The following is a 13,220-nucleotide window of genomic DNA, read 5'->3' as shown; positions in this document are numbered from 1 at the left end:
AAATAGTGGCTGAGCTGCAGGTGCTACTATTCTTCCTCTGGGAGTTAAGAACCATGATGAAAGAATTTTTGGGGGATGCCATAACAGGTTTAAGGGAGCAACAATTTCCAAACAATGCCAGCCATGAAGCTTAGTCTTCCTGTCAGTCACAATCCATTGATGCATTGGCAGAGTCGGATCTGTTCCTGAGGTCTACCAAACATCCTCCTGGGTAAACAGATCAGAGCTAATTAAACAAATCGTGGCAACAATCGTGTTAGAACACACACAATTACAATAGACTGCTATACAATCACAACGGCTCTCAAAATCTGGTGGCTGAACCTGCAGCATCAACACCCCCTGGGGATTTGTTAGAAATGTACAGTCTGGGATCTACCAAATCAGATTCTGGGGATGGGGCCTAACAGCCTGTGTTTTACCAAGCTACCAAGGCAATTCTGATGTCACTAAGAACCACTGGCTTATACACGAAAGAAACAAGAGTTTCCAGCTGCAAAAATGTAGTATCAATTATGATTAATGTCCTTCACCATTTGACCTACTGAGGAAACACATATTGATTCATTCCGTCATTTACTTCCATCAAAATTCTTTTTATCCATATATTAAATACATGTAGGAATGTGCGTGTGTGTGTGTCTGTGTGTGTGTGTGTGTATTTAAGCCTCTGAAGTGAGCCAGGCACTGCAATGGATGGTATGTGTCATAAAAGGGTTTATAATCCAATGCAGGGGAATGAAAGAGTCAAATTTATAAACATGAATAACTGCCTGGAATTCTGGGTGAGAAGTACCAGAAAATATGTGTTTGACCCAGGGAAGAGATTACATAGAACTTGTTGAAGCATAGTTAGGGAAAACTTAAGGAAAGTTTTCTTCTACAACTACTGATTATTCTACAATTCTAGTTATTCTACAACTAGGATTTTGATGAACAGACATGGGGAAGAGAAACGTCCAGGCACAGGAAGAGCATAAAGGCATGAGGTGGAAAAGAATAGAATGTGTTTCCAGATAAGCATACAATTCCATGGCCTTGGAGTGTGGATTCTGCGAGAAGGATGAATCTGGGAATAAACCAGAGGAACAGTGTGGGTTTCTGTGATTCCAGCTTCTGGAGTAAGGGCCTTGAGTGTGAGGCAGAATTTGAACTGCCCAGAATGAGACTGAGAGCTGTGTTCTGAGCCCTGTTTGTTGGGGGTCGGGGGGCGGGGGTCTCAGCTTCCTGTTCAGTTTTGGCCACATTTTGACTGTGTGATTCCAGGGAAAATCATCTCAGCAATCTGTGATGCCATTCTGACAAAGAGAAAAATATATTTGTCTGTTTATTTCACAGGTAAAGTGAGATAGGCAGAAACAAGTTTACAGTCATTTGGAGACAAAGCCACGTTGCTGGCCCACCTCATGAGACTAGGGGATTCTTCAGGCCCTTGCCAGGTGATGCATAGCATGCTATTCCTAAATCGACTTTTTGATCTTTCACATCAGACTCCTTGAGGACAGGGGTTTTTTTTTTTTTTTTTGGTTTTTGGTTGTTTTTTTTTTTTTTTTTTTTTTTGGTGGTATATTTTGTTCATTTTTCTTTTTTTAAGTCAAGAGTAATTTGTAGTTTGCAAAGTTTTCCTGAGCAAGGGTGTGTTTAATCTTCTGCTTTTAGCCACCAGACTTCCAGCTCATCTCTCTCCACCCTCATCTCCTGCACGGTGTTATGGATGGGGTAATAGGCAGCTGCCAGCCTGTCTAAATCCAGGGACAAGAGACATCTATGACAACACGATCGGCCCTGAGGCAAAGGAGGAATGTCATTTGTTAACTACCTTTCTAGCTATTTCTGCCTGATTCATTACACTCACTCTTTCACAAAGAAATATACACAAACAGATTACAATGAGCAAAACATCCCGTTAAAAAATATGTATGTGCTTGGAAAAAAACTGATTTCTTTTGAATGTTAATTCTTGAGGGTAAAACCGTCTATGATGCTGTACAGCACTCAAATGACATAAGTAATTTGATGCTTTGAAGGCCTCATTTAAAAAGCAGTACAAAAATAGCCAGGGGAATGTAAAACAGTGCTACTTCTATGGACAGCAAGTTGGCGATACCCATCAAAACCTAAAATCCAGTAAAATGTGAACCAAAAGTTATAGGGCTTTATCATACTGATAACTTGGCTCTGTAAAAGGTTAGCCAATAAAGTATTGTTTGTAATAACAATTTTTAAAAAGAATTAGAAGCAAACCAGAATGATGTGAATAGGGAACTGGTTAAATAAAGTATAACCATAGAGTACTTGGCGATCAGAGCAAAGAATAAGGAAGCACTTTATCCCCTTCGATCTGGAGAAAGCTTCATAATTTACAGTTTGTGACAAATGAAAATGACAGCACAATGTGATCAGTATTTTACAATTAAAAAATCAGAAAAAAATGTCTGTAATCTCAGTACTCTGGGAGGCCAAGGTGGGAGGATCACTGGAGTCCAGGACTTTACAGTGAGCTATGACTGTGCCACTGCACCCCAGCCTGGGTGACAGAGTGAGACCCTGTCTCAAAAAGAAGACAAACCAGAAAAAAAGAGTTTATACGTATTTTTATTTTTATTTTATTTTGGAGGTGGAGTCTTGCTTTGTCTCCCAGGCTGGAGTGCAGTGGCATGATCTCAGCTCACTGCAAGCTCCACCTCCCGGGTTCCTGCCATTCTCCTGCCTCAGCCTCCTGAGTAGCTGGGACCACAGGCGCCGCCACCACGCCCGGCTAATTTTTTGTGTTTTTAGTGGAGACAGGATTTCACCGTGTTAGCCAGGATAGTCTCAACCTCCTGACCTCGTGATCCACCCACCTCGGCCTCCCAAAGTGCTGGGATTACAGGCGTGAGCCACCACGCCCGGCCTATACGTATTTTTATGTACAAAAAAATACACCAAAATATATGGCTACAAAAAAAAAAATAATAACCTTGGCAGCTTCCCAGGAAGACAACTAAGGGGCTAGGACGTGAGTTGGGAGAGACTACATTGCATACCCTTTTTATTCTTTTAGATTTAGAGCTGCATAGATGTATTATTAAAAGGTAAGTGTGGCCAGACGCGGTGGCTCAAGCCTGTAATCCCAGCACTTTGGGAGGTCGAGACGGGCGGATCACGAAGTCAGGAGATCGAGACCATCCTGGCTAACCCGGTGAAACCCCGTCTCTACTAAAAAATACAAAAAAAACTAGCCGGGCGAGGTGGCGGGCGCCTGTAGTCCCAGCTACTCAGGAGGCTGAGGCAGGAGAATGGCGTGAACCCGGGAGGCGGAACTTGCAGTGAGCCGAGATCGCGCCACCTGCACTCCAGCCTGGGCGACAGAGCGAGACTCCGTCTCAAAAAAAGAAAAAAAAGGTAAGTGTATTAAAATGAGAATTTTAAACAGATTTTTAAAAATAACTTCGGCAACAGAACAAGACCCTAACTCTAAATAAATTGCCTAAAATATAAACTAGAAATTCTAATTTCTCGTAATCATTCTGAAGGACTTCAGTTTTGAAATTGCTTTTCCTAAAAGCTCAACGTAACTTTTACATTTAAAATATATATATATATAGGGTGGTCCTGCTAAGAAAAATGGGATGATCCAAGTATACTTTTTTTTTTTTTTTTTTTTTTTTTTTTTTTTTTTTTGAGACGGAGTCTTGCTCTGTCGCCCGGGCTGGAGTGCAGTGGCCGGATCTCAGCTCACTGCAAGCTCCGCCTCCCGGGTTTCACGCCATTCTCCTGCCTCAGCCTCCCGAGTAGCTGGGACTACAGGCGCCGCCACCTCGCCCGGCTAGTTTTTTGTATTTTTAGTAGAGATGGGGTTTCACCGTGTTAGCCGGGATGGTCTCGATCTCCTGACCTCATGATCCGCCTGTCTCGGCCTCCCAAAGTGCTGGGATTACAGGCTTGAGCCACCGCGCCCGGCCCCAAGTATACTTCTTTACCTTTACCCCAAAGAGACAAGGCCATAAGCCAGTTCCTTAGTTCATTCGGACTGCTACAACAAAATACAATAAACTCCGTGGCTTTTAAACTACAGAAATGTATTTCCCACAGTTCTGGAGGCTGGCAGTCCAACAGCAAGATGTTGGCAGATTTTGTGTCGATGGGGGTCTGCTTCCTGGTTCATAAACAGCATCTTTGCACAGCATCCTCACATGGTGGAAGGGGTGAAGAGTCTCTCTCTGACTCCTTTTATATGAGCATCAATTCCATTTGTGAGGTCTCCACCCCCATGACCTAATCACCTCCCAAAGGTCCCTCTTTCAAATACCATCACCTTGGAGGTTAAGATTGACATAGGAATTTTAGGAAGACACAAACTTTTAGACCACAGCAGTCGAGGAAGAAAATCACTGACAGCGATCATGAAAAAGGAGGACAATATGTAAAAATGTGAAAGGGAAGGGTACATTAAGCCCAGTTATTTATTTTTATTTCCCTTGTTTCAGAAAAATAGTCAATTGGACTTAGTAAATTATATGCAACACAAAAATGCAATGTCTATAAAAATAAACCAGTTGCTCAATAACAATTAACTACTCGCTGAGTGAATACACAATATTTTTATAATGAAATCAAAGAGAAAGTCAGTACATGTGACCTCTTAAAGAAGACACATGCCCCATAATGAATAAACAACATCTTCACGCTAATGATTATCAGTTCCCAGAGAGGTTACTTAGAATATATTTAAATGTAGGCAGAAGTCATAATAACAGGACATAACTGAGTAAAAGCCATTATCCAAGGGACCAAAACAAAGGAATTCAAATGAGCAGCCCTGTGATGATCTGTTTAAGGATGCATTTCAGATCATCAGAGAACATACAGGACTACGAACTCTTTCAAACTGTCTTCCATCAATATTAGTCTTCTCAGCGGACTTTTGCATGATACCGAGCGGCTGTGAATTAACGTTATACTTCCCGACAAGAGCCTGGTATTATCAGGTGCTGCTGTGGGACGGAATGATGGGTTTTAATCATCGGCACAGTTAGCACTGAGTGAACGTCCTTTAACAAAAGCTGAAGAGCCTTTCCATCTGACATGGAAATAGAAGATGTAGCTACTTCTGCATGAAAGTGAACTGATGAGAGGGCCAAGCTTTCCCTTAAGAACATTTTAGGCTCATTTCAACATATGCATAAATGAGAAATTGGTCAAAATTTGACCAAAGTTGAATATTTTTGCCTGAAATAAAGCCAAGCAAGTGTTATCAAAAGTCCACCTTAGTCACCTTTTTCAAGCCAGAAGAGCACCCAGAGAACATTTAGATTTGAGCAAATGACTTTATAGTGAAGGACCAAAAATAAACTGGTTAGAAGATGTATGTCTTGACAACTAAATCAGTTGACTTGCAGTACATGGGTGTAAGCAAAAAAACAGTTAAATGTTAGCAGATGCTTAAATAAGAAAGCTGATTTGGCTATATTTTAGCTGAAGTTATTCTTTCTGGCAATATATCAGTTAGAATAAGCTTCACCCTCATTTAACAGAAGAACCAAAATAACAGTAGCTGAAACGAAACAAGAGAATTTTATCTCTCTCTTATATAAAAGAAGTCTAAAGATAGGCAATTGCAATTCAGGACTGGTGCAATGGCTCCATAATTATCAGGGACCAAGGTTCCTCCTCCCCTTTTTCTGAAAGTGCTGGTTGGTTTCCATCTTCAAGGTCATCTACATGGTCCAAGATGGCCAGCCATGGCCTTTGCAAACATGCTTGCTTCACAAGTACAAAGAGGGGAGAAGAAAGGGGGCACGACTCTCAACTGAGTGTTGGGGAACTATAATTTAAAAAACAAATATTCTCTCAATCCAGAAATCCTCTCCACAAAAGTGATAGAGGAAGAAAGCCCTTTTATTTTTGAATAAGCGTGAAACCAGAATGTAATGCATATCACAGGCAATCTGATAAGAGATTACATGGAGAGAAATCTCACCCTTCACACACCCAAGCACATACAACCTGTTGCATAAAGTTCTCAGGATATATCATAACTAGTCTTCAAGAGAGAGGTCTGGACAGCACCATTTTATTATACTTAGTTTATCCTAAATCTACCTCATAATTGTGGTGACCATCTGTGTAAATTAACCAGCTTTATACAAAAGAAAACTAAACTTCTCATATTGTTTGGACAGGAGGTAGTTTTACAACTTGGAGTCAGGCTAAAATTACTCCCCTACTCTCCTACTGAAACTAGGAGATAGGAAGCTATCTTCCTTGAATGTTTACATTCAAAGAAGAAGGTTCCTTCCTGAGTTCTCGAGACAGGCATTCTAGGGTCAAGTTGACAAAGGGCCTATCTACTTTTCAAAACAATTTACATACATTTCTAAGAGAGCAGAAATCAGTTGCAGTTATAAGTTTCCAAAGTAAACACTCTAAGAAAAAGGAGGAGACTGATGTTATCGTCCCTTATTTTTTTGTTGTTGTTGTTCTTTATATTTTTTTAAATTTTTTTTTTATTATTATACTTTAAGTTCTAGGGTACATGTGCATAACGTGCAGGTTTGTTACACATGTATACTTGTGCCATGTTGGTGTGCTGCACCCATCAACTCATCAGCACCCATCAATTCATCATTTATATCAGGTATAACTCCCAATGCAATCGCTCCCCCCTCCCCCCTCCCCATGATAGGCCCCAGTGTGTGATGTTCCCCTTCCCAAGTCCAAGTGATCTCATTGTTCAGTTCCCACCTATGAGTGAGAACATGTGGTGTTTGGTTTTCTGTTCTTGTGATAGTTTGCTAAGAATGATGGTTTCCAGCTGCATCCATGTCCCTACAAAGGATGCAAACTCATCCTTTTTTATGGCTGCATAATATTTCATGGTGTATATGTGCCACATTTTCTTAATCCAGTCTGTCACAGATAGACATTTGGGTTGATTCCAAGTCTTTGCTATTGTGAATAGTGCCGCAATAAACATACGTGTGCATGTGTCTTTATAGCAGCATGATTTATAATCCTTTGGGTATATACCCAGTAGTGGGATGGCTGGGTCATATGGTACATCTAGTTCTAGATCCTTGAGGAATCGCCATACTGTTTTCCATAATGGTTGAACTAGTTTACAATCCCACCAACAGTGTAAAAGTGTTCCTATTTCTCCACATCCTCTCCAGCACCTGTTGTTTCCTGACTTTTTAATGATTGCCATTCTAACTGGTGTGAGATGGTATCTCATTGTGGTTTTCATTTGCATTTCTCTGATGGCCAGTGATGATGAGCATTTTTTCATGTGTCTGTTGGCTGTATGAATGTCTTCTTTTGAGAAATGTCTGTTCATATCCTTTGCCCACTTTTTGATGGGGTTGTTTGTTTTCTTCTTGTAAATTTGTTTGAGTTCTTTGTAGATTCTGGATATTAGCCCTTTGTCAGATGAGTAGATTGCAAAAATTTTCTCCCGTTCTGTAGGTTGCCTGTTCACTCTGATGGTAGTTTCTTTTGCTGTGCAGAAGCTCTTTAGTTTAATTAGATCCCATTTTGTCAATTTTGGCTTTTGCTGCCGTTGCTTTTGGTGTTTTAGACATGAAGTCCTTGCCCATGCCTATGTCCTGAATGTTACTACCTAGGTTTTCTTCTAGGGTTTTTATGGTATTAGGTCTAACATTTAAGTCTCTAATCCATCTTGAATTAATTTTCATATAAGGAGTAAGGAAAGGATCCAGTTTCAGCTTTCTACTTATGGCTAGCCAATTTTCCCAGCACCATTTATTAAATAGGGAGTCCTCTCCCCATTTCTTGTTTCTCTCAGATTTGTCAAAGATCAGATGGCTGTAGATGTGTGGTATTATTTCTGAGGACTCTGTTCTGTTCCATTGGTCTATATGTCTGTTTTGGTACCAGTACCATGCTGCTTTGGTTACTGTAGCCTTGTAGTATAGTTTGAAGTCAGGTAGCGTGATGCCTCCAGCTTTGTTCTTTTGACTTAGGATTGTCTTGGCAATGTGGGCTCTTTTTTGGTTCCATATGAACTTTAAAGCCATTTTTTCCAGTTCTGTGAAGAAACTCATTGGTAGCTTGATGGGGATGGCATTGAATCTATAAATAACCTTGGGCAGTATGGCCATTTTCACGATATTGATTCTTCCTATCCATGAGCATGGTATGTTCTTCCATTTGTTAGTGTCCTCTTTTATTTCACTGAGCAGTGGTTTGTAGTTCTCCTTGAAGAGGTCCTTGACATCCCTTGTAAGTTGGATTCCTAGGTATTTTATTCTCTTTGAAGCAATTGTGAATGGAAGTTCATTCATGATTTGGCTCTGTGTTTGTCTGTTACTGGTGTATAAGAATGTTTGTGATTTTTGCACATTGATTTTGTATCCTGAGACTTTGCTGAAGTTGCTTATCAGCTTAAGGAGATTTTGGGCTGAGACAATGGGGTTTTCTAAATATACAATCATGTCATCTGCAAACAGGGACAATTTGACTTCTTCTTTTCCTAACTGGATACCCTTGATTTCTTTCTCTTGCCTGATTGCCCTAGCCAGAACTTCCAACACTATGTTGAATAGGAGTGGTGAGAGAGGGCATCCCTGTCTTGTGCCAGTTTTCAAAGGGAATTTTTCCAGTTTTTGCCCATTCAGTATGATACTGGCTGTGGGTTTGTCATAAATAGCTCTTATTATTTTGAGGTACGTTCCATCAATACCGAATTTATTGAGCGTTTTTAGCATGAAGGGCTGTTGAATTTTGTCAAAAGCCTTTTCTGCATCTATTGAGATAATCATGTGGTTCTTGTCTTTGGTTCTGTTTATATGCTGGATTACATTTATTGATTTGCGAATGTTGAACCAGCCTTGCATCCCAGGGATGAAGCCCACTTGATCATGGTGGATAAGCTTTTTGATGTCCTGCTGAATCCGGTTTGCCAGTATTTTATTGAGGATTTTTGCATCGATGTTCATCAGGGATATTGGTCTAAAATTTTCTTTTTTTGTTGTGTCTCTGCCAGGCTTTGGTATCAGGATGATGTTGGCCTCATAAAATGAGTTAATCTTCCCTTATTTTTAAGACGGAGAATCTAAGACTCTTTATTCTGTATTTATCTAAGATGAGTCAATTCCCTTTAAGGAACATTTTTAGAAACCTCACATAAAAATTTCCCCTTGGGCCAGGCACGGTGGCTCACACCTGTAATCCCAGCCCTTTGGGATTATATATTTCAAGACATCATGTCATACATGATAAATATATACAATTTTATCTGCAAATTTTAAAAAATAAATTTTTTAATGTTGTGATGGAGAGAATGTTTTCCTAGAAATGAACTTGTTTTAAGCCACTGTGTGGTATCAGCTGACTCAGGAAGAGGCCATTCTTACTGCGGCACTACACAGGAGTCGCTTCTATTGACATGAGTAACCAGTGATCATCCCATTTACAATAGTGTAGGGGCAGAAAGAGGTGATACATTTTCTCACCCATCATAAGGGTCACAGCTCACACTCCTCTAACAAAAGGCAGGTTAACAAGAGAAAAGCATAACAAATGTATTTAACCGAAGTTTGGGGTAACACAGGAACCTTCAGAAATGAAGACCCAAAGACCAGGGCTCAGGTCCAATGAAGAGTAGACGGCGGTGGAGAAATGTGATGAGACAATCGACACGATCTAATTGTAATAGACTGAGAGGGTGCCTTAATTCATTTGTGTTGCGATAAAGAAATACCTGAGGCTGGGTAATTTATAAAGAAAACGTGGCTCACAGCTCTGCTGGCTGCGCAAGAAGCATAGCACCAGCATCTGCTCTGGCAAGAGCGTCAAGCTGCTTCCACTCTCGGCAGAAAGCAAAGGGGACCTGAAGTGTGCAGAGGTCACACAGCAGGACAGGAGGCAAGAGGGAGAGAGGAGGCGATATCAAGCTCTTTTCCACAACCAGTTCTTTTGGGAACTAAGAGTGAGAACTCACTCACTCCTATGAGAATGGAACCAAGTCATTCATGAGGGATCCACCCTCATGGCCCAAACACCTCTCACCACACTCCACTTTCAACACTGGAATCAAATTTCAACATGAGACTCAGTGGAGCCAAACAAAGCATATCCAGACCTCAGCAGCAGGGAAACGAGCAGGCCTCTGTGTTCAGATACTTCTTGATTTCTCTGTGAAAGATGCCTTTTTCTCACATATAGGGGAGGACCTGCATCTAATAAGGATCTTAAGGGAGGAGGCAGAGAGTGACATTTATAGGTTTTATGATTTGATTTGGGGTAGAGGGATTCAAATTTTTATCGCCTACCTTGGGGAAGAGGAATTCTGGTTTTTAAGACTCGCTTAGATTTGGGGGAGACAGAGGAGCAGGAGGAGGAGAGAAGGTCAGAAAGAGCTTGCTTCTGAGGCCTTTCCAGTTTCCTTCAGTCCAAAGTATTCAGCCTGTCAAGGTGCCATACTCTGGGGTATTGTGTTCCAATCCCTAGCAATAGCAACAAAAATTATAGAATGCTTAGAAATTATCTTAATAAGAAATGAACAAGAGCTAAAGGTAGACAATTTTAAAACCCTCTCAAGGACACAAAAGAAGAATCTATCAAAACCAGGCATGGTGGTGCATACCTGTAATCCCAGCTACTCAGGAGGCTGAGGCAGGAGAATCACTTGTATCTGGGAGACAGAGGCTGCAGCGAGCTGAGATCGAGCCACTGCACTCCAGCCTGGGCAACAGAGCAAGACTCCATCTCAAGACAAAAGAAAAAACAAAAAAAAGGAAAGCCATACTTTTTGTTAGAATGAGAAAAAAATTGACACCATAAAAATTTTAATCATCCACAGTTTTTTATTCTCTTAATACAACTTCAATAAAATAAGATTTTTTAAACCAGACAAGTTAACACTGACATTCATTTGAAAAGATAAATAAGCAAAAACAACCAGGAAAATCATAACAATGAAGAGCAACTCAGGAGGATTGGCCCTTCTAGAGATGGACATATAGCAACACCTTAACAGTTAAACAGCTGACATGTGAATAAACAGACAAGCCAAGTCACAGAATAGGATGTCTAAAACTAGACCAAGATTCATAAGCAGGCCAGGCTTGGTGTGGCTCACTCCTATAATCCCAGCACTTTTGGAGCCCAAGGTGGGAAGATTGCTTGAGCCCAGGAGTTTGAGACCAGCCTGGGCAACATGCTGAAACCCTGTCTCTACTAAAAATACAAAAGTTAGCCTGGTGTGGTGATGTGGGCCTGTTGTCCCAGCTACTTGGAAGGCTGAGGTGGGAGAATCACCTGAGCTCAGAAAGTAGAGGGTGCAGTGAGCCAAGATCGTCCCACTGCACACTCTAGGCTGGGTGACAGAGCAAAATCTTGTCTCAAAAAAATAAAAATAAAAATAAACAGCCTGGACATGGTGGGTCATGTCTGTAATCCCAGCACTTTGGGAGGCAGAGGTGGGTGCACTCCTTGAACCCAGGAGTTGGAGACCAGCTGGGGCAACATAGAGAGACCGTCACTACAAAAAATGTAAAAATTATCCAGTCATGGTGGCACATGCCTGTGGTTCCAGCTACTCAGGAGGCTGAGTGGGAAGGATCACTTGAGCCCAGAAGGCAGAGGCCGCAGTGAGTTGTAATTATGCCTCTGCACTTTGGCCTGGGTGACAAAGTGAGACCCCTTCTCAAAAATCAATCAATCAATAAGAAGCAAATTTAATAAATGTTAAGGATGGCAATTCACATCAACAGGGAAGACAGAATGTTTAATATATGCTGTTAGGACAACTAGGTAGCCATTTGGAAAAACGGTAAAATAGAAACAAATTTTATAATGTACACCTGGAAAAAATTTTAAGGAATAAAAAATTGGGATTAGAAAAGGAAGCCACCAGGTGCAGTGGCTCACACTCATAATCCCAGCACTTTGGGAGCACAAAGTTGGTGGGACATTTGAGCTCAGGAGTTCAAGACCAGCCTGGGCAACAGAGTGAGACCCCATCTCTAGAACAAATTTTAAAAGTTAGCTAGGCATGGCCATACCTGTTGTCTCAGCTACTTTGGAGGTTGAGGTGGGAAGATTGCTTGAGCCCGGGGAGTGGAGGTTGCAATGAGCCATGATTGTGCCACTGTGCTCCAGCCTGAGTGACACAGCAGATCCTGTATCAAAAAATAAATAAATAAAAAAGGAGGTCATCAACGTACTAAAAAAAAAAGAATATAGGCAGACATTTCCAACTGTGAATCCATTATTGAGAAGCTATACAAAATGGATAAACTCAACTCTATAATCAAAACTTTTGTGTAAAAACCAAACCAAAAAATAAAAAATAAACATCTATAAGCAAAAATAAAATTAAATGACAAATTAGAAAGGATATTGCAAGTTTATATTGTAGACAAAGAATATCTCTAAAATATAAAGTATGTTTCAACAATAAGAAAAAAGCTATTTAAAGTAATAAATGATAAAGAATAATTCACAAAAAAGGAAATATAAAAGGATCTTAATGATATGAAAAAGATGTATAATCTCACCCATAAGTGATATAGATTAAAACTACATTGAGTTGCTCATTTTTTTCCTGTTAAATGGATAAAAACTCAAAAGTTTGATAATACACTGTATTGATTAAACTGTGGAAAAAGTCAACACTCCCACAATGCTAGTGGGGCTGTAACTTGGCATATTTACTAATGGAATGTAATTAGACATCTACCAGAATAAAAACATTCATAATATGCCTTTGGAATTAGCAATTCCAATTTCAAAATTTCATTCTACAGAAGTACTTGGGCATATGTCAAATAATATATGTCAGTTATTATGTCATATAAAGCATAATTTGTAATTACATAAAATTGGAAACAACTCAAAATTCTATGCAACTATAAAAGGAAGACAGAGGCTATTTAAAGACTGTTATATAATTACCTTTGAGATATAGTAATAAATATGAAATAAAACAAGATGTAGAACAATCGGTATAGGATGCTACCTGCCATTTGTGTAAAAAGGGCAGAAAAGTAACATTAGTATCTGCTTATATATTAACCGAGTTCATGTTCTATTTCTCTCCCATTCCCTATTTGTATTCCTGTCTCCCTCCCTCACCTCCAACCTCCTCCAGACACACACACTACATATGTACATACATACATACAAGGCACATGTATATATGTTCGCATATGTGCGTGTTGTAGGAGCAGAAAGGTATGATACATTTTCTCACCAATTATCAGGCTGACACTTCT

The sequence above is a fragment of the Trachypithecus francoisi genome, unplaced genomic scaffold (assembly GCF_009764315.1).
Source record: "Trachypithecus francoisi isolate TF-2019V2 unplaced genomic scaffold, Tfra_2.0 Lachesis_group14, whole genome shotgun sequence".
NCBI lineage: Eukaryota > Metazoa > Chordata > Mammalia > Primates > Cercopithecidae > Trachypithecus > Trachypithecus francoisi.
This window is presented reverse-complemented; position numbering follows the sequence as displayed.